Consider the following 22,257-nt stretch of genomic DNA (forward strand, 5'->3'; position numbering starts at 1 on the left):
AGCACCAGGGGTCCTTAGTGGGAAGCCATTTCAGTCCACGTGGGAGGCAGCAACAACCCATCATTATTGGATAAAGAGTCCAAGGACCAAAATAACTGAGAAATGATGACATTCTGAAATAAAGCAATGGGTCTTGTGTCCAGGAATTTCCCTTTGAGGAAAAACAAGGGGCCTCCGATTTGGCTGTGTGATTGGCAGGGGAAGAAGAGCATATTTGAGCTCAGTACGTATAGCTGTGCTCCGGGCTGGGCTGGGCTGGGCTGCAGCACTTTTTCCATCTACATTTTTGAGGTATTTCCAATTTCTTCTGAATGAATATTTCCCAAATATGCCTGCCTAAAAACTCCCCCTAGCTATCTCAGGACATGCTTTTCTTGCTCTAGGTGATGCCACCAGGGACCTAACAAGATCTGTAGTACCCAGTTGATCAGAAAGAATTGATCTTAAAGATCTGATGGAGTATATTAGAATCTTCAGGCTCTAAAGCACGGTGGAATCAATAATCCAGAGCCTGTACCCTGGACTTAAAAATGAAAATATATAAGCCAACCACCTTGTTTTCCAAATGGAGCATCCAGGGGCTCAAGTTGGTGATAGAACTTGTCTGAACACACACAGTTAGCAGTAAAAAGTGCATCTGGAATCTCCCTCTCCCTCCCTGAGGCCCAGGCTGCCTGCCAATACCTTAACAAAGTATCCAGAGACTAGTGTCTACATAATCTAGTTTTTTGCATGTTTTCTTCAAGTTCAATCAATTGGATTCAGAGGACATAAGAGGAGGGTGTAGGGTGATGACCAAGGTTAGGAAAGAACAAGAGTTGGCACTGGGACCAGAATTGGAAGAATAGTCCAAGAAAAGAGTAACATCTTCCACAAATGTATCTCAGTTTCCATTTTCACCTGACCAGCATTAAGTCCTTGGATATTGGTAAGATGAATAAGATGAATAAAATTGGAACACAACAAGTTCTAGAGGAAGTTTAATCAGAGCCATCCTGCAGTGTCATAGTACTAAAACCATTATGTATCTGTTATCAATTACTGTGTAACAAATGATCCCAACATCACTTAAAATAATGAACCTTTTATTACTGCACTCCTTGTAGGGTAGGAATTTTCACAGGGCTCATCAGGAACAGGGAATGTGTATTCCACATGGTGTTGGCTGATACAGCTCAGCTGGGGCTGGAGAATCTAAAATGGTCTCACGTGTCTTGGACTTTGGTTCTGGCTGGTAGCTGAAATGACTCTTTCTCATCTACACAGCCTCTCTCTCTAGCAGTTCTCAGACGGTTTTTTGTGTGGTTGCTTGGTTCCAAGAGGGAAAGTGGAAGGTGCATGACCTCTTCAAGGTCTAGGCTCAGGATCCTAGAAAGTCACTTCTACAGCTGGATCTCATGAATGGAACAGAGACTCCACCTTTTCATAGGAGAAGAGCAAAGTCATGTGACAATGGGCATGGACCTGGAAGTGGGGTTCCTTTAGGGCCAATTTTACAATTTGCTCCATAATGTTTGTCACCAGGAAGAAATAGAGATGTAAAAGAGAAAGAAGTGGATCTGAGAGCTATTCCTTGCCCCTGTTTATCAGTGTAGCCTCAGGCAAGACACCTCCTGAGCATCCATAATAAAGGGTCTTTCTATATCAGGGGGACTCAATACAGTGACTTATCTGGAAAGAACAAATAAGATCTATGAAATCAAAGCCAAATGAAAACCATGGGCTATAATACAATTCTAAGATGTTTTGATCTGTATATTAATATCATATTACTTTATTGTTACCCCTCCTTTTTCTAAAAAGCGTTTGAGGTACATAGTGGGCAGCTGACCACATGGCACTGCAAGTCCTATGAAGAGCTGTCCTGCCTAACAAACTTAGGTTTCAAACCCAGCTTTGCCACTTTCTAACAGTGAATCACTTGCTTCTCTGGCTTTGAATGTCTTCATCAACGAAATGACATTTTTATAAGAATTAGAGTATTTTAAATTTTATTTTTATCAGAAAATAGCTAGCACAATTGGCATGAAAACTCTTTTTATCACCATTACTAAACATTTAGATTTTGACCAAAACAAAAATCTGAAACTCGAAACTTATGGGTCCAATTTTCTAGAAAAGTACTAGTTACTCTCTTCCTGAGAGTCTTTTTAAATTTAAATTTCATTTTTTAACAAAGCCAAAACTAAAGCTTTTTAAGTTGAGGCCATCTCTTTCTTAAAAAGACAAAAGCCCTGTTATCTAAGTTGGTTTCTGTGGGTGGGAGTCTGAGAAATCCCACCTCAGGGAGTAGACTGCAGCCTAGTAGACTGCTTCAGGCTGCAGGGCGCCTTGCTGTGACCTGGGAGTGTCCTCTTTGAGCCTGTGGGCTGGGCAGGACACAGATGCCATACAGTACTTTTCCCACCCAAGAACTGTTCTCTCTGGCCCTGTGCCCCATCAGTGCCCAGCATTGCTCAGAGAATCATATCCAGGTACTTAAGCCCAGGTCTCCAGTGGTGTGATCTAGCAACTCAGTAGGATTAAGATAGGGTGGGGAGCTTTGCTGCCCCTCATTGCTTGACCTGGGCGTAGCCGCCTTGTGTGCTTGGCTGCAATTTGGCTGGGGTTTGATTAGAATCCCTGATCCTCCTCCAGCACAGTTTCCTTTTGCCCCTCTTGGGCTCAGCCTTGGGGCTTATGACCAGTACAAACCAGCTGACGTGGCAGCTCACACAAATCAATGTGTATGGCCCTGAGGACAGGGTCCTGGGAAAGGGAAAGAGGTCAAGGAGATGACTAATAAAAAAAAAAATAAAAATAAAAAAGGAGGGGTTATGGCAGGCCTGGATTCCTCCAGCAGAGCAGAACCTAATCCTGGATGAACTGGGAGGATGGGCTCTGAATAAAGAAGACACCAGATTTGGACAGTTTCATGAGGCTACAAAGAAGGGTTTTCATTGGTAGTCAATTCTAGCTGTAGAATCACCTGGGGGTGGGGGTAAATTGCATGATTTAAATTGAAAGCCCCACCAACATTTGGAAAAACCGAGAAAGTGTTTTTAGAACAGGATGGTGAGTGCTCCCCAATCCAGATTTAATTGATTCAGGTGGTCTGGAATGTTAAATGCTACCAGGTGACTATAATATACAATCAGGATTGAAGCTGTGGGTCAGGAGAGAGCCTAGAATCATGATTCTGAAATGTTAGCATGCATTAGAATCGCTTGAAGGGGCTGGTTCAAGCCCAGATTGCTCAGAATGTCCAGTTCAGGAGCTCTGTGGCAGAAGCAAGAATCTGCATTTCTGACAAGTTCCCAGATGGTTTTGATGCTGTTAATCAAAGATCATAGTAAACCCAAGAAGCACACTGATGTGGCCAGGTGGAGACTTTGGGACATAATCTGGGGATATAGCAGTGCCAGTGAGCATGACACATATGTCTTCAAGGTGGGTCATGGATCTCTGCACATTGGTTTGAAGGGTGGGCCATCTAAGGCGGATGGTAAGAATAGGTCCAGTGATATGGCTTTGAGCCAGCACGGAGACAGATGCTTTGGAGGATGTGTTTGTTCTTGATCTTACAGGTAGATGTCAGATTTTTATGCCTTGCATTCCAAAATACTATTGATTAGCATTCACAATGTAAATTAATGTCTTCCAAATGATCTAAGTGAACTAGATTTACAGTGATACTGGAACATTCGCCATCCCATTCTAAAAACACTTTCTGGGTTTTTCCAAATATTGGCAGGGCTTTCCTTCCAGACTTTCATCCTGTATTGTTCAGCCAGCTAAAGCTTCTCTTGCCAGCATGCAAACTCAAAGAGACCATAGGGTATCATTATTGGAATAAACATAAGGTCAGTACTAAGTTACTGCAGGCATTGTGGAGAATTCCAATAAAATTACATCGTATGAGAATCTGGCTCATGTCGTCACAAATATATGGTTCTTGCTGAGATAAGCCGTGGCTGTGGAATTCCTATTTGGGAAACAGAATGTTCCTTTCAGACAACTCTGCCATTCCTTCCTCAGAGAAGCCTAAACCAAATACCCACCCAGGAGAAGGTAATATAAATAAGAATAGTCACATCACTAGCTTAATCTGGGACAGAGCCCTTGCAAACCCAAGCCAGTTCGCACATGCTTAAGACAAACAACAGTTTTCAAGAAAAAAAATGAGTCAGGATGATGTAACAGGATAGAATGTAATCAGGCATTTGGGTCATATAGTGACACAAGATTCTTGATGATGGAGTGGCTAAAGATAGCTCCAGAGCCCACCTGACAAAAAACACAAAACAAACAAAAACCCCACACTGGAATAAGAGGTAAATGGGGTACATTCCCCAGCCTGACCCACTGGGCTTCCTTCAAACTTGCTGGCAACCAGTTGAGAAAACTGAGACTAGTGGATTATTGATGTTCTCTCATTGTCAAAATTCTTGCTTTCAGGGAGAAAACCAAAGGCCAAGCAAGCACAGATCCTGCCTTCATTCTGGCCCAGAGCAGCTCATGCCCCCTCAGGTTTGGGATGCTCTGAATGTGGGTTCATTCATTCATTTCACACATTCCTTGTTTCCCACTACATGCCAGACCCTGTCCAGGGAGGGATATTATAAAGGCAAGTTAAACTTAGGCATTCTTGTCCTGAGGGATCTCAGAGACCAGAAGATATGACTGGTCATCTGCTGGACCTCTAATAAATCCACATGAAAAGCTGAAAAGCAGCCACTGGCTTTGTCAAAATGAAGGTTTACAAATCAAAAGGGGCTGTAGTGGTAGAGCACTTGCCTAGCATACAATAGGTCCTGGGTTCAATCCCCACCACTAAGTAAATAAATGGTTAGTCCTTGACCAAACTGGCAGACACCAACCTCTATTGTCAGCAGGCCAGAATGATGAAAACCAAGCTAATTTTGCTTGTTTTCATTTCCAAAATTAAACAAGAGTGGGAAAGAAATTTTGCTACAAAAGTGTTCAAAAATTCTGCATTCAAAAAACAAATGATCTGTAATTAATTAGGTTACAATCTCTCCTGGAATTTGATTGCAATGAATAACAAAACATGTATCTTATGCTCTCAGCCCAGAAAAATGGACCTGGTAAAGTAAAAGAGTAAGAGCTCAGAGGAAGTGGAAGAGGACTTCAGGTAATAAATGATAAGGGATATTTACTGGGGATTAGTATGTGTCTGGCACTATTCTAATTGACTGGTATATATAACTTATTAATTGTCATAATTGCACTATAAAGTATATACTGTTATTAGCCTCATTTTGCAAAAGAAGAAACAGATACAGAAAGGTTAGGTAACATGCCCAAGATCACACAGCTGGCCAGTGACAGAGCCATGAGTTAAACTGAGCCTGTACCAAGGCCCATGGTATCCTAATTTTCCCTGTAGCTCCAAACAGTAATGTCCTGTGCTTGGCAACATGAAGTAATGATATAGTAAAAGCTTTGGACTAGAAAGCCTGAGTCCAGTTCTGCCCCTCAGTGGTATATAATTTTTGGTAAGTTATTTACCTTCTTAAGTCACACATTTCTTATTTGTCAAACTTGTAAAGTCTTTCAAAATGATTATGAAGATCTGAGCATTAAATGAAATAAAAGTAACATCCATAGGAATTTCATGCCTAAAGGGAGAGCATCTTCATCTGACTATGATGCATGTTCCAGACTCATGAGTTTTGATAAAGTTCATCCAAGAAGCGGCATGCTGTCCAGAGATGCGTCAAAGCTGTGAGGATTCACACGTTAGCAGGTCTGATTCATCAATGCCTCACAGCAAAAGCCAGGCAGTTTCTTAATTTTCCAGAGCTCTTGACAAACTCAGATTATTACTTTGAAATACTAGAAAATGCAATCATAATTTATTTTTTCAATCATGAATTTTAACCATGGAATTAGCAGCCTGTGTCACTACAGTTGTAGAAAAATTTGAGAAGCTGCAGAGTAAAGATGATGTCTGAGCCCTATTATTTAAAACAGAAGTCTCATCCTAGTCCAAAGAATGATGACATACCATGGAGGGGAAGAGGGTTCCTGTGGAACTGACACCATATGTATATGTGCACTGATAGTTGAAAAATGCATTACTTAGAATTTTCACAGAACATTAGAACTGAGAACAACTCTATGGGCATTCTAAAAATTGCCTAGTCCACCTAATCTCCTCATGCTTGAAGTGCTTGATGAAATGAGAACTAAGGATCCATTACTTAAATAGTCTGTGATTCTTTAGTAAAGCATACTATTTTCTTTTTTTTTAAGCACACTATTTTCTATTAAATATTTTCAGTGCTCTTGTATGCACCCTATTGTATGTTTGATCTCAGTCAGTATTAAATTAATGATTTCTGAAAATTTCCATAAAGACTTGAAACACTTAACTTGGGATCCGTTCAGTTCAAAGTATTACAGATTTAAAATAATACATTAAATCAATATATGCCTTTCACCAGACAGCAGGTAAAAAATTTTCACTAGCCTCCCATGGGGTCTGTAAACAGGCCAAAAATGGATATTTTTAAAACTATGTCATCTATAGCACAATAGCCGAAATATGCTAGGGTAGACCCCTCTTAGGAATCAGCATATGATGCATATGTGAAAAAATAAAACAAATTCTAAGAGATTTGCAAGGATTTTGCCTGCCTAGAGCAGAAAAATTTGGAGCTCACTGCTGAATTGATTATTTGTACTATTCTAATTGATTTGTATATGAATTTACTAATTCTAACAATTGCACTATAAAGTGCATACTGTTATTAGCCTCATTTTGCAAGAGAAGAAATGGGTGCAGAAAAGCTAGGTAACATGCACATTATTTCATGCCTAACCATAGAGATATTAAATATCAGAAGTACAATTCAATAAAGAGAAAACAGATTTGGTGTCAGACAGACCTAGGATCCAATTCAAATTTCCAATTCATTACTTAGGTGCCTTGAACAAATCATGTAGCATCTCTGAGTCTCAGCTTCCTTGTTTGTAAAGTACAGTTATTAATACCAACCATATATGGTTATTCTGAGGACTGATAAAATAATGTACAGAACATACCTAAAACATTGCCCTGAGTGTAGTCAATGCTCAATAAATACTTGTTGGGATGAAGCTAGGAAAGAATGTTCTTAATTTTTTGTGTGTGTGCTAAGGATTGAACTCTGGGTCTTGTGCATGCCAGGCAAACACTCTACCACTGAGTCACATCCCCAAGCCCAAGAATATTCCTATCTTACTGAAAACCATAGAGAGCAGATAAGACCTTCAAAGATTATTGAGCAACAGCTAGAAAGATATTTTTGTCTCAAAGTCTGAGAGGAAGGATTTCAGCTGATACCACAGTCTTGTGGGTGATGCAGAAATATGTGCATTCATTCAAAATATTTGCTGAGCATCACTACATGTGATGGATATGGTAATATACAGACAAATATTAATCTAACAGCTAAATAAATCCTGATGGAAGAGTGAAACTGATGTTCACTCAAAGAAAGATTCTTGCCACTTGGGAGTTTATAACAGAGAGGAGATGCAGAGGCATGGAGGGAGGAAGGATGTTCGACTCAAGATTTGAATGATGAATAAATGGATCCCAATTAGGAAAGAGTGGGGGAGATTTCTAAGCAGATGCTCTCAGATGTGGATCAGAGGGGACAGAGAGGGCAATAGCTAGAGATGAGCAGTCAAGTGAGGGTTTTTAATAAAGTACTAAAGGAACAGATGGGGCATTCCAAACTATTCTGAAGTTTGTTCTGAAATGACTGAAGGAGATGTTCTAACATCTGTTGCATAAATTTTCTCAACCCTTTATACCCATGAGACTATAAACAAGTCGAGGGTACTGGAAATGAGGTGAGGGATCTTGGAGAAAACTGATGGCCTGCAATGAGCCCTACCTCACTCCAAGGAGGAAAGCATGGAGGGTGGTCCGTCCCTCCAAGTTAGGGAAAGGAGCTTCCCAAGACACCTAGGAAACTTTGTTGGAGTCCCTAGCTTTGGAAGTGGTGAGGTTAACCCGCGTGAGTTGTTGACCTGATGCTAGATGGAGCAGTAAATACAGTCTCATGGGAATATCCCAAGTGTCAGAGCCCAGATCCCTCTAAGGTTTCATCATTGAGCCATCTTCCTCCAGGAGGAAGCTGAAGATACAAACTGAGCCCCTCTGAGTACAAAAGCCTTACTTAACCACTCTTACCTTAGTGACTGCCCATTCTCCAATCTTCTCAGTACTTCCCTTCAGAACTAGAAACATACAAAATTTCATTAATACCATCCAAGACCACTTTGTGTAGTCCCTGCTATCTTGATATTCACAAGATTAAAACTGCAGCAAAACAGTCACCCAGGGGCAATATGATATGACCATGATGGTATATTAGAGATATTTAAAGGTCTAGAATTTTGGGTGGGTAGTGATTGCTGTTTGCTTTTTCAATATTATTGTGGATTTTTGACTTTTTTTTAAAAAAAGCATCATGAGAAAGGGTCTTTTTTTAAAATTATAATTCATTTCTACACATAAGCAAAGATAAAGATTCCATAATGACAGGAGTGAGGGAATACAGTACAGCAAAGAAAACCCAAAAGTCACTCTTGCTTTTGTTATTTGACATTGATGTTATCCCTATTCCTGGGAAATAATGTCGCTGTCTCCAAAATGACTGATATATGGTCCCTTTGGTATTATTATGATGTAGTATTAGTTTAGCATTTGCCTCATGTCAAGCATCATGTGGTCTTCATATATAGTTCCTTAAAACTGTAGCTGCTAGAAAAATAAGAATGACCTTTCTCCTGCCTTTCTTCCCGGCACCATTTTTGATTTATGCCACACTTATGACATTTTGGTGTTCATGGGGATTCTGCTTTCAAATACAAGCTCTCCTGTTTCCTTTTCAGTACAGGCCATGTTCACAGCAGGCTCACCCAGCAGCTGGAGAACCAAGAGCTTCCTGAGTCCACAGACCAGACCCATCAGTGCAGCCACTCATGCTGGGTCTGTCAGTAAACTTCGGTACTGTATTCTCATACAGATATTAATGCACATTTTTATATATGCACATTCCCAAAAGGCCATCCGTGTTTAGTGCCAGGTTTCATTTCAAGGTTACCATAATTTGTATTATATCTCTCTTGGAGAAAACTGATGGCCTGCAATGAGCCCTACCTCACTCCAAGGAGGAAAGCATGGAGAGTGGTTCCCTCCCTCCAAGTTAGGAAAAGGAGTTTTCTTTCAATGTGTTAATAAAAGATGAAATAAAATGTTTTTTTAAAAAAATTGTTGCGATGGTTGTTGCTGTTGTGTAACAAAAAAAGGATCTGTCTGGTTTTATGGCCCGTGATCTTAAACACAAGACTATTCAGCTTTAAGAGTCATATTCCCAAACAATTTATACATTTGTTTATAATTTATGAGCAAGTTTCCTCCCAACTACACTTCATCCAGCTATACACATACAAAACTACACACCATTGGTAGTATTCAGAGCTTTTGACCTTTTCTGAGAACTATTCAGTGAGTCTATATAGACCACTTGGACACAAAAGAGACTTTTGTGAGTTTTAGCCTAGTGTGAACCACACCCCAGAGGGTGCGGGGAAAAGACATGATTATGCTTCACTGTCGTCCAGGTTCCCAATCAATAAGGCCACCCCTGCCAACTCACTTGCTATGTGGGATACAGATTTCTGCCTCTGCCCCCAGTCCAAGCGATAGTATGGGCATGAAGCCCACAGGCACTGGCTTTCAACTGCAACTCCTTCATGAGCCTTGGGGACGAGGGTGACTCCTCAGACTATAGCAGCTGCAGGAAGCACAGAGTGACATCACCTCCCCCGAAGCCAAGAAGCCTCCACAATGTCAAGTCTGGAACAGCCATCATTGGACAGAAAACACACAAACAATCTACCTCTTTCCGCCCTGGAGAATGAGTTCACAGCTCCAGGGAGCCCAGTTCTTTGTGTGTGCCAGGTGATGTCACAGTTAGTGTCCCGGCACTTCTGATGCTCTGCAGGTGCTTCATTCATGGGACACCAAGCATCCATACCAGATGGCAGTGTGGGAGACAGACACTCAGCTCTAGACCTTCTCTCACTTTAAGTTATAAGGCCTTTGGGGGATGGACTCACCCATTTTCTTGGACAGGATTATATGGATGTTGAACCAATCATAATGGGATAGATACTGGAATAGGGTGGGGATGGAGAAGAGCTGCTCTAGAGATTTCTCTACAAATAAAAATTCCTGGCAATAGCTTCTCATTTCTATCATCAACTACTATTCTCTAGGTCACGGAAAATCCTGCATTGTTGGTCATACATAGGAATGGAGTAGGAGATTTAAAGGAAAGCAGATTTGCTCATAGGAAGATGAGCAGAGAGGTATACATAATAAGGGGAAAGCCCATGCAATGAACTATAAAAACAACCTGACACCTAACCTGGGCTGCCCTGTTCCCTGCCCTGCTTTTTCTAAAGCCAAGAGACAAAAAGAGTTCAAAATCACCCTGTACTTTAGTTCCATGGAAAATGAGATTTCTGTTGTTGCCAACTGATCCAGTTGGCAGTACTCTACCCTACTTCCTCATCATGGGCATGAATAGCACTAGTGTGTTTCTTCAAAACCCTCAAGAGAAAAGGTTCAAGATACCCACGTTTCAATTGCCTATAATTTCTTCATGTGATGTCAAAGTGTTCCATATGTGTGCAGCTGCTGAGTTTGGGAGGTCAGTTCCAATAGACTACAAAAACAGCCTACTCTTTGTCTCCATCTATCAGTACACACAGATAGACAATAAACACTCTCTTTATGCAAGATAGGATTTATTTTAATAATAATACAAAAGTAGGAACAAAAGCAAAAGTGATACGCAAGAGAGAAAGAGAAGAAAATGCATCACTGGATACATCTGGTATGTCCTGGGGAGTCCCAGGGCGACTTTTTGGGGTGCCTCCTGGGAAGCCTTAGACAGAACATCCTCTCCACAAGTGAGATTCCAGTCTTATTCTCAGTAAGGCTCCTTAAATACAAGTTAGACCAAAGAAAGCTCCATTCTAACTATCTGTGTGAACCAGTGATCCCCTCAAGGACCGGCCAGATCCCTGAAGGGAGGCAGTAATAGCCCTGAGATAAGTGAATGACTCTGAGTTCTCATGAGTGAGCCAAACCCATCGAGAAGTCAGCCTTCTTTAGATGTTCTACCAAGGCTATGGGAAAGTCTTGGCAGGTGCATGAACAGGGAAGATTTTTAATATTTTCCTTTGCCATTTAAAGGGCTAAGACTTTTCTATGTCAGGAGGTATCCATGTATTTGCCTGATGACCGATGAGATGTGAGGGACTCTGACATGAGTACCACAAAAAGATGTACCCTTAAAAGGTAGAAATCCTGCCAGGCACCGTGGTGCATACCTATAATCCCAATTGCTCAAGAGGCTGAGACAGGAAGATCGCCAGTTCAAAACCAGCCTCAGCAAAAGCAGGAACTAAGCAACTCAGTGAGACCCTGTCTTTAAATAAAATACAAAATTGGTTTGGGGATGGGACCCAGTGGTTGAGTGCCCCTGAGTTCAATCCCTGGCCCCACAAAATTTAAAAAGGTAAAAGTCCCTTTAAACCTTGAATTCCACTGCCTGATTTCATGCCTGAAGCCAGCTGAAGCGGTTCTTTGCTCTTTAAGGAAAGGAGGGAGACAGGAAGATAGGAGAGAGAAGAAGGAGAAATGGAAGTTGTAAATGGAAGGATAGAGTAGAAAAAAGGGAAAGAATAAAGGAAGGAAAGCAGAAGGGAGAGACAGAGGCAAGAAAGGGAAGAAAACCTGAGCTAGTCAGGAGCTAAAGAAATTTATAGATAAACTATAGAAATAATGAAACTTGGCTCTGCACAAAATGAAAGAGAATGGAAATGGTGTCTTGTTTTCCCCCCACTTCGTGTCCTGGTCCAGCCAGGCTCAGGACTGAAAACTGGGCCGCAGTCCAGGCTTCAGACTGTAGTCCCAGTGGTCCCTGAGTCATAGGCTATACTGCAAGTGGGGCTGCCCTGAGGGATCACTGGGGGCGGGCCGTGGGTGTGCAGACCAGTCTTGCTGCTAGTCAGGAATGTCGCTTCCAGAAGTTGGTTCACTCCAAGGTCATTTTTCTAAGGAATTGATGAACCATCCTCAGAAGGATAGAGGAAAACCCAAGGTTGAAATCCTGACTCTAAAACCAATAGGTCGGCAAATTTATTTTCCTCTTGGGACTTAGCATGTCCTTCCGGAAGCTGCAGAGAAGAGTGGCCTAATAGTGGTTATTCTTAACCACAGGGACAGTCCCTTCGTGGCATACAAATGCCTGTGCTAAGGTAGAGAAAAATGCCTGGGCTTGAACTAAAAGGTGTCTGTACCCACTGTCAAGAGCCAGTTTGTGGCACAATGGGCAGGGCCAGGGCTAAGAATCTGAATACTGCATCCTCCACCTTCCCTTTGTCTCCATCTATCAGTACACACAGCCCTCCACCAGCTCATGCCCAATGCGTGGTCCCTAAGCAAGTTTAGCTCCACTGCCTTCTCTTGTGAGGACTCTAGGTTCTCCCTGCACTTTTCTCCTCATCAAGCCAAACATACAGTTCCACTCTCAGGAACTCATCCAATTTCTGACTCAAGAGGGCACTTAGCAGCTGTTGTTACAGTGGAGTGACTAGGGCATGGGCTTTAGAGCCAAATGACCAAGATCTCAATCCCAGCTCTGCAACTACTTGCTGGGTGACCTTGGGAAAGCAATTTAACCTCTCTGAGACTCAGTCTTCCCATGTTGAAGTAGCAAAATAGTCTCATCTCTTTGAGAGCAAGGACTTTTTAATCTATCAGCATTTTGCCTACAAAAACCAACTGAGAAAATACTTATTGAAAACATTCCGAATGCTTTCCACCATGGTTAGCACAAAGAAGGATGCAGCAAGTGGGTAGGATTATCTTCCTTATCTGTTATGCCTTTCTCAGTGCCTCCCATGGAGGAGCTTATTTTGGCCATCATATCAGGCAGAGTCCTGGCAGGAAACAGATGTTGTACTCCCATTGAGGAGATCTTCATGAAGGAGCCATTTGCAGAGATGATTAAGGGAACTCATAGGGAATGGGTAAGCACGCCAGAACTAGCTGCAATAGAACGGTGCCAACTCCCCTAGACCTCAGGGTCAAGAACAGGAGCTGCCAACAGAAACCAGAGAGCCATAGCTGAAAAGGATGGCTTCTACAGATCCGAACCCTTTAGTGGAGGAGGGGAAAAGAGGGAAAGAAAAAAGAATGAGAACTTCTCCTCCCTTCCCTTTCACCTTCTGATCTCTTTGGCCAGTGGTCAAATGGCCAAACCCAAGGTTCACTGAAGGACTCCATGCAAGTCAACTTCCACAGAGTGAAGTGGACAAGGGTGAGCAGAATCTGGTGGTGTGAATGGGGGAAATACAGGGCAGACATTAAGTCTCTTAAGGATTTATATTAATAGTCATCTTTCTTAATCTTCCTGGGTTCTTCAGCAGATGTACGTTACAAAAGACAAGAGCTTCTCAAAAGAGCTGAGGTCAACTGAGAACTTGAAATTTCACCTTATATTTCTTCCTATTGGAAGAATCTAAACATCTGGGGTCCAGCTGTTCCACAGGGTTTTGATTCCACAGCTGTATCAGGACTTTGCTGTCCTTCCTCATACTATAAATTTCTACACGTAAAATATAATAATGTACTGGTACTTGAAATGCTTTGAAAAAAGTAAAAAGGTGAATCCAGATATGAATAACCTACAGGTAAAAAAAAATGTTTTCTAATAATGCAGTAAATGGGTAATTTTTTAGTAAACAGTATTTTAAATCCACTCTCATTTTCATATCTTTGTATTGCATTTGGCACAAGACAAAGAATTCCTAGATTTGAAGGACTAAATTAACTCACTTTTGAAGTGCTAGCATATCCATGGAGGGGATAAGCTGTGTGGGCGGTAGAAGCCAGCTCTGAAGAAGCAATTTGGATTTTGAAGACCAGAACTCCCTTTCCCAACACTTCACAGTTAGGTTTGGGTGGATGTCCTGCTAACGGGCCTCCAGTCCCACTTGTTTAGTCCCAACAGTTTCCAAGAAATCTAAGGCCTTCCCTGGACATGGAACCTGGTGCTGATGTCTGAACTCAGGCCATACCTCTTCAGGATTGTCTTCATCTGTTCAGTAAATGCAAAGATGCATATTACAAGGTCATAACCATGTCAAAGTGAATGCATGCTCAAAATGAGGCAATTATGTCTTCAGAGGCCCTGCTTCAATCTACTTACCTAGCCAGGAGGAAACAGCAGAGTTTGGAACAGATGTACACAGTGAAGTAGCAAAGAAAACAGCCAAGAACTCTGCAGCATTTATTTAATTCTAGAGACTACACTAAGACCCACTCATAGATTATCTAGCCCTCCCACCCCTCAGATAAGCATTTGTTGTAGATTTTATTTTATAGATAGCGAAACAAAGTCAAGTGTTGATAAAATACTCACCAGGGTAGAAGTGGTGAATGGAAGAGCTAGGGCTGGAAATCAAGCAGTCTAACTCCAGATTGGACTCTGAACCACCAGACAATTCAGCCTCTGATTTTGTCCCTTAAATATCCACAGAGGGGAAAAAAAAATGGGAATAGTAATAGTTACTTTTCAAGTTAAGAGCAGCTTGCTTCAGAGAGTGAGATAATAAGTGAATGTTTTCCTTTACTCTCTACTTATTTGCCCTTTTCCTGGTTTTATTTAAGAGTCAATATATTAATTTCATAATAGAAAAATATAAACTTTGTGTCAAAAAAAAATCCATTTTGAGAGTCTGGTTCAGGACTGGCTGTAGTGCTAGCTTATCCATTATGGAATTAGGAGTCCCTGGTGGCCTATCCCTTTCACAGTGCCAACTACAAGTCCTACACAAAATAGAGACCAAGAGTACACCCACTCAGATGAAATCTACCAAATTATGCCATGTTCCATGTACGAATATTCCCAATGAGTGCAGCTTTTATATACAATTATAATGAACTAATTAATAATAGAAGGGAGATTAGTAGAGTAGAGCAAATGGATCAGGAAGAGAACGAAGCAGAGGGAAAGGGAATAAGATTGATTAAATTTTGTTATGGGAATGTACAAATATGACATAATGATTCCTGCTATCATGTATAATTATAATGCACAAATAAAAAATACACCCACACATATAAGGTGAATTGATTTTTCAACAAAAGTCTTATAGCAATTAAATTAAGAAATAATAGGTTTTCCAGCAAATGGTACCAGATCAGTTGGATATCCTTAGGGGGTGTGGCTGAATACTGATCCTTACCTTTCACCTTATAACAGAAAGTAATTTTAAATGGGTCATAGATTTTTATATAAAACCTAAATTTATAAACGTTCTAAAAGAAAAGAGAAAAGCTTTGTGACCTTGGAGTTTGCAAAGCTGTCTTAGGTAGAAAACAAAAATAACCATTTTTATAAATGTTTCTTGATCAAAGGTACATAATCACAAAAACTTTCATTCTTAAAAAAAAAAAATCAGAAAAAAAGAGGCAAGCCACTAACTCAGAAAAAAATACTCAGACAAAAGACTTGTACCCTAAATGTATGGAGAACTCTTACATCTCAATAATATGAAGACAAACAACATATTTAATGGGAAAAAATTGAACAGACATTTCAAAAAGAAGATCTATGAGGGGCCAAAACACACATAAAAATGTTCTATATCATCATTCATCAGAGAATTATAAATGAAAACTATGATGAGATCTCATTTCATATCTACCAGACAGGCTCAAATTAAAAAGACTGACTATACCAAGTGTTGACGAGGATGCAGAACAACTGGTACTGTAATACACTACTGGAGAAAATATCAAATGATACAAAATTTGGGGAAAATAGTTTGGCAGGTTCTTTAAAAGCTAAACATAAATGTACCACATAACTCAGCCCTCACACCTAAATAAATGAAAACATATGCACAAAGGATAATGCATGAATGCTCATAGCAGCTTTGTATATAAAAACCAAAACCTAGAAACACCCCAAATGTCTATCAACAAACAGATAACAAATTGTGCTATATCTAGGCAATGGATTCCTACTCAGAGCAAACTATTGATTGAATGGATGCATCTCAAAATCATTTGTACTGTGTAAAAGACAAATGCCCCTCAAAAGAGAGAGAGAGAGAGAGAGAGAGAGAGAGAGAGAGAGAGAATGAATACATAGTGTATGATTCCATTTATATAAATTCTAGAAAATGGAGCTCTCTCCTTGAACAGCAGCCTGGACTTAGGATGGAGCTCTGACTCCCCATTCTGAGCAGCCTTTTTTTTTTTTTTTTTTTTGTACACCACAGGCTCTAAATGCAAATGAAGTGCCTCATCTGCTTCATCTTACATTCAGCTAAAGTAATAATGACCTGTCCCAGAACTGGAAAAATCATGTTGGTTACTAAGACATGGAATACTTGTTTTCCTACGTGGAATCTTACTAGTTGTTTTAGTCAGCTTTGTCTCTGTTGTGTCCAAAAGACCTCACAAGAACAGAGGAGAAAAAGTTTATTTGGGGGCTCACAGTTTCAGAGGTCTCAGTCTATGGATGGTCAACTCTATTCCTCGTTGATGGAGGTGAGGCTGAATATCATGGCAGAAGGGTGTGCTGGAGGAAAGCAGCTGGGAACATGGCATCATGAAGCAGAAAGAGCTCTGTTCAACAAGGACAATATATAAACCCCAAAGGAAAGCCCCCAGGGACCCACCTCCTCCAACCATACCCTACCTGCCTACAGTTACCAACCAGTTAATCAGCTAATCAGTTTAATGTTGTGCTAAACCATAACACTAGTCATTAGCATAATTTTACTATCCTCAACTTTCACCCTAGGTGCTGATTTTAGAACCTCCATGTAAGAAAAGAATTTAAGGGGCTGGGGTTGTGGCTCAGTGGTAGATCACTTGCCTCACATGCAAGAGGCACTGGGTTCAATCCCCAGCACCACATAAAAATAAATTAAATAAAGATAGTATATCCATCTACAAATAAAAATATATTTTAAAAAAAGAAAAGAATTTAAAGTTGCCTTTGGGGGTTTCAGAGCAACCCTATGGCGTGACTGAGGTGAGTATTATTAACTATACTTGACAGAGGAGGAAACCATGCCTCAGTGAGATTGTGACTTGCCAGTCACATAGCTAATAAGGGACAGCCTCCAAGGACCCAGAGCTTCAGACTGCATGTTTAGTACTCCCTGAACCATATCACCACCTCCACATGTTGCTTATCAGAAAAAAGCATTGCTTACACCCTGGATTTTCCCTGAGTCTCAGGGAAAACTCTCAAGGCAACAACCACATATTTTCACAATGGAAGCAGAAGCTCCAGCTAATAACTCCTAGCTCTTTCTTAATATCATCTTTTTTTTTTCTGTAAGTAAAAAGGAAAATATCTAAAGCCAAATACAGCAGCTATGTGACTCTTACCTCCCAATCAGAATTTACTTCAATTGACAACCCAGCTAAAAGTTATCCAAGTTAGCCTTAGGGGAAGAAGGGACACAGAAGATGCCAAATTATGAGGATATGACTTCATAAACTCAGAGGAAACTAAATCCTGAGCAAAGTATCCAATCAGGCTGGATGCACAAGGAGGGGTTTAGTATATATCTAAGCTCACCATGTACCAGGTGCACCTGGGGTATCTAAGCATATTTTATCATCTTCCTACATTCTAACTGCAGCCTTTAATAAGACTGGGGGATTTCAACTAGAAAATGGACAAATTTTCTTTTAGGGTTTAGAGCATTTCTGTATGGAGAGGTGTGTACCTAAAAGGATAACTGTCACTGTAAATGTCTATAAATAAAATATTCCCAATCTATTAACCAACACATTGGTTGACACTAGAAATCATTTTGCAAAGACCACCAAAGATGATGGGCACTCTAGTCACTGCTCAAGTCACCATTGCCAGGCACCGAACCAATTAAAACAACAAATGTCACTGTCCCTGGCAAGTGTGACAAGTAAAATAGAAACCATTCCATGTCTGACCCAGACAGGAGGCTGAGACTGGTCATCCCAAATAGTTAGCATGCATATATTTGAAGGGAGAGAGAATATGCCCAGAGACATAGGTTCTATGGGAACATGTTTCCTGCCCTGACATAAGTCTAGCCTGGCAATTTCACACATACAGCTTCACAAATAGGGTAACAGTCTCAGTTACCCTGACCGAGGCTGGAGAGTGGACCTAAGTTGTGCTGTGTGGGGCTACCATGTTAATGCTCACTGGTTCTCTCACTAAAGTCAGCTACAGCATACAAAGCAGCTTCCAGAATCTGGGAAAATTAGGGTTCCTGGGCTATCCTGGGTAGGTTGGAAATGGGATGAGTGACTACTGAGAAATGCACAGCACAGAATGCCCATTTCTTTTGTTTGGCAGTCCGTGCATTTCTGAGTAAGAAGGAAAGCCCAGTCACATTATAATCCAGGCAATTTGGGTCCTTGTTTGCAAAGTCTCATCCAATAAGCACCAGCCTGAGGCTTGGCCTGTGGATTTGTTTGGTTGAATTGTTGTCTTTTTAAATCAAGCACTCATTCTGCCTATACCTCCAATTTCCTCCCTCCTGGCCCAGTAGCAAACCAAGACCATAACAAACAGGCAGCTAATGCTCTGCAGATGAAAGAATGTCAGGGAAATAAATAAATTTGCTCTCTCCTGTTGCATTCCTTTCTTTAAGGGAAGAAAACAAGAGAGAAAGACTTAGAGCTAAACAGAGATTTTTTTTTCCAACAACACTTATCTTGCCAGCTTCTGCCAAGACTCACTGGCTTTGAAAATGCTCTCAGGCCTGAGTACAGGATGACTCTAATGCCACGCTGGCTCTGTGCAGAGCTGCCATTACATTTGTCAGTTATTTTCCAGTTGTCCAAAAGGAACCTGGTGTAAAATGCAAAGCACCCTGGCCAGGTGGGAGGAGCCAAGAGTACACAGAGCAGTACTGTTTCTTCCTCAAATGTGTTTTTATAAAAACCCTTTCCTAGGCATAGAAGACTTGCTTTCTCACAGGACCTTGAATGCAGAACCTTTGGAGATGGCTCTCTGAATGGGTGACTTGCACAGGTTTGCACTGAAAGTCATGCATGAGAATTTAGGGCAGACCCAAGAAGGGAACCATTAGCAAGAACTCCAGCCACTAGCAGAAATAGTTCAAGGGCAGTGTCTTTCTACCAAACAAGCCACATTCCCCAAAGCCTAAAGCAGTCTGTTTACAGATGGCAAAAATGAGGCACCGATATAGTTAATTGATTGTCTAGGATGTTCTTTATGGTGTCGATCCTACAACCAAGACAAGACTCAAGAATTTTAATACTGTTCCTGCTCAGGGGATATTATGGTTTGGACCTGGAATATCCCCCAAAACTCATGTTGAAATCATGGTCCCCAATGCAGCAAGGTTCGAAGGTGGAGCTTTTAGGTAAGGATTGGATCATGAGGGTTCTGACCTCATCAATGGATTAATCCACAAAATAGTTAAATGGACTCCTGGGAGAGGTAGATCTAGTTGGAAGAAGCAAGTCACTGGAAGCATGCCTTGGAAGGGTTTATCTTGTCCCCAACCCATCCCTACCCACTTCCCAGCTGTGAGGAACTGAGCAACTTTCCTCAACCACACCCTTTTGGTGTTTCTGCCTCAGAGCAAGCTGAATCCTCTGAAACTGAGTCCAAACAAATCTTTTCTCCTCTAGATTCTTCTCATCAGGTACGCTGGGTCAGAGCAATGAAAAGCTAACACAGGGAGTATATCAGCTGTGCTTCTAGTAGCACAAGTGTTTCCTACTACTGGTAGCAGGCTCACCTCAACACGGTTTTGTTTTGTTTTATTTTTTAGTTTCCATTCTTCTGAACCTAGTAAGTGTGGCAATCAGGGATTCATGAGCGTTGAGGAGCTGCTAAGTCAATACTTAAATCAGGCTCCTCACACATAATTGCCTTCTTCCTCATGTTTGGGTCTGAACTACACTGCCCACTTAGAAAGGATGGCAGCCAGGCAGGTGTCTTATTGCACCACTTTCTACAAGCTATGTTAGTCAGCTTTCTGTGGTTGAAGCAAATGCCTGAGATAGTCAAAAAGGAAAAAAAAAAAAAAAGCTCACAGTTTCAGAGGTTTAATTCCTTGGTGACTTGACATCATTGCCTTTGGGCCTGTAGTAATACATCATGACCGGATCATATGGAAAAGGAAACCACTCACTTTATGGCAGCCAGGAAGCAAAGAGAAAGGAAGAGGAAAAGCCAGTGTCCTCTTCAAGATTCCACCCCCTGTGACCTACTTCCTTCCACTAGGCCCCACCTTTTAAAGTTTCGGTCACCTCCCAGGAGAGCCAGGGGCTGAGGAAAAGGCCTTCAACACACAGGCCTCACAGAGACATTCAAGATCCAAACTATAGCACTAGCCAACCAACAATAGTCAGAATCCATATCCTGGAGTCTACCTGCTGTGTCACTGGGCAGGGGTGATGAACAGCTGCCTTTTCCACAACTGCATTGTTCTTTAAATTTTGGGGGTTTGTTTTGTTGTTGTTTTTGTTTAGTTTTATTTGTTGTTTTGCACTGGGGATGGAACCCAGGGGAACTCTATCACTGAGTCACATCCCTAGCCTTTTTTTTTTTGCAGGGGGGCGCGGACACAGTCTCACTGAGTTGCTCACTAAGTTTCTGAGGCTGGCCTTGAACTCAAGATCTTCCTGCCTTAGCCTCCTGAGTCACTGGAATTACAAGCATGTGCCACCACACTAGGCTCTCTAGCTTTTAACTCTTTGATATTTCCCAATTCCATTTTAAAATAAGGTATATTTGGCAGCATTATCAAATAAAGACTGGGGAGGAAACTCAAGAATTGTGTGTATGTATGTGTGCATATGATTGTGTTTTTTTCTTCAATTTAATTTAGATCTCTAATGGCTTGAGATTTTTTTAAAAGACATTTTAATGTTCTTTATAATACAAGTTACATTTGGATAATGGGCCCACTATTTATGATTTCATGCCATCAGTAAATTTATTTCTGAGACCCTGAATATGTATGCAAAAGTCCCAAATACCTGAGTACTTTGAGTTTGTCTCATAAGGAAATGCCTTTATTTGAGGAAATGATTTACATGTGACTAAGCTCACATGGTGAAAAGAAAAACAAAGCACTTACAAATTCTCTTTATGAGAGATAGCAGTTACTGATTTTGAAGGCGCAGACTCTCTTGCTGGGTTGGAAATGTTCTTTCAGCAAAAGATCTTCTATTCTAAAATCACTTAAATGGGTTCAATGCCACAACACACAACTAAATCAATCAGGGTACTCCCGATGAATTGGGTTGGCACTGAATAATCACACAACACAGAGACAGAGAAAATACCTTTTTCTTGGGGTACAGTGATGACTCCTTGGCTCCAGCTCCCACAAGAGAAGCAAGAGAGGCGGGAGAGAGGGAGAGGGAGAGGGAGAGGGGGAGGGGGAGGGGGAGGGGGAGAGGGAGGGAGGGAGAGAGGGAGAGGGAGAGAGGGAAGGAGGGAGAGAGGGAGAGGGAGAGGGAGAGAGGGAAGAAGAGGGAGAGAGAGGGAGAGAGGGAGGGAGGGAGAGAGGGAGAGGGAGAGAGGGAAGGAGGGAGAGAGGGAGAGGGAGAGGGAGGGAGGGAGAGAAAGAGAAAGAAAGAGAGAAAGAGGGAGAGGGGGAGAGGGAGAGGGAGGGAGGGAGAGGGAGAGGGAGAGAGAGGGAGAGGGAGGGGGAGGGAGGGAGAGAGAGGGAGAGGGAGGGGGAGGGAGGGAGAGAGAGGGAGAGAGAGGGAGAGAGGGAGAGGGAGGGGGGGGAGAGAGAGAGAGAGAAACACACCTGAAGTCCTAATTTATCGAGGGGAAGACACTTGGGAAAGTTCCACCCAAATGAGGCAAAGGACTGGGTTTCAGGCGGGTGTAGCCCAGTCTCACTGGTTGATGCCCACTCCCAGAGCTTCATTCCTCTGCCAAGTGGAGGTGAGATCCACCTGTTTCCATGCACAGTGGAAACCAGTCTCACATCTCCACCGCTCAAATCTAAGGGTGCTCAGCTCCTACGTGGCAGCTCCCAGCAGTTCAAGAGTCTGCTCTGTGTCTAAATGTAAAGATATCTTTTCTTCCTGGACCAGTGGATGTGGCAGCTTGGATATTAAGCCAGGAAATAAGGAACTTGATCGTTGGGAGAGAAGTGGGTGTG

At 41.7% G+C, this 22,257-nt stretch overlaps 1 non-coding gene across 1 annotated transcript; it reads left to right on the forward strand.

Annotated features, from left to right (window-relative positions):
- The first annotated feature begins 16,939 nt into the window (after window positions 1–16,939).
- On the forward strand, window positions 16,940–17,012 carry Trnav-cac (transfer RNA valine (anticodon CAC)). The gene has a single exon. It is a non-coding gene; the product is annotated as a tRNA-Val (tRNA).
- Window positions 17,013–22,257: the final 5,245 nt, after the last annotated feature.

Source organism: Callospermophilus lateralis, chromosome 3 (assembly GCF_048772815.1).
Source record: "Callospermophilus lateralis isolate mCalLat2 chromosome 3, mCalLat2.hap1, whole genome shotgun sequence".
Taxonomy (NCBI): Eukaryota; Metazoa; Chordata; class Mammalia; order Rodentia; family Sciuridae; genus Callospermophilus; species Callospermophilus lateralis.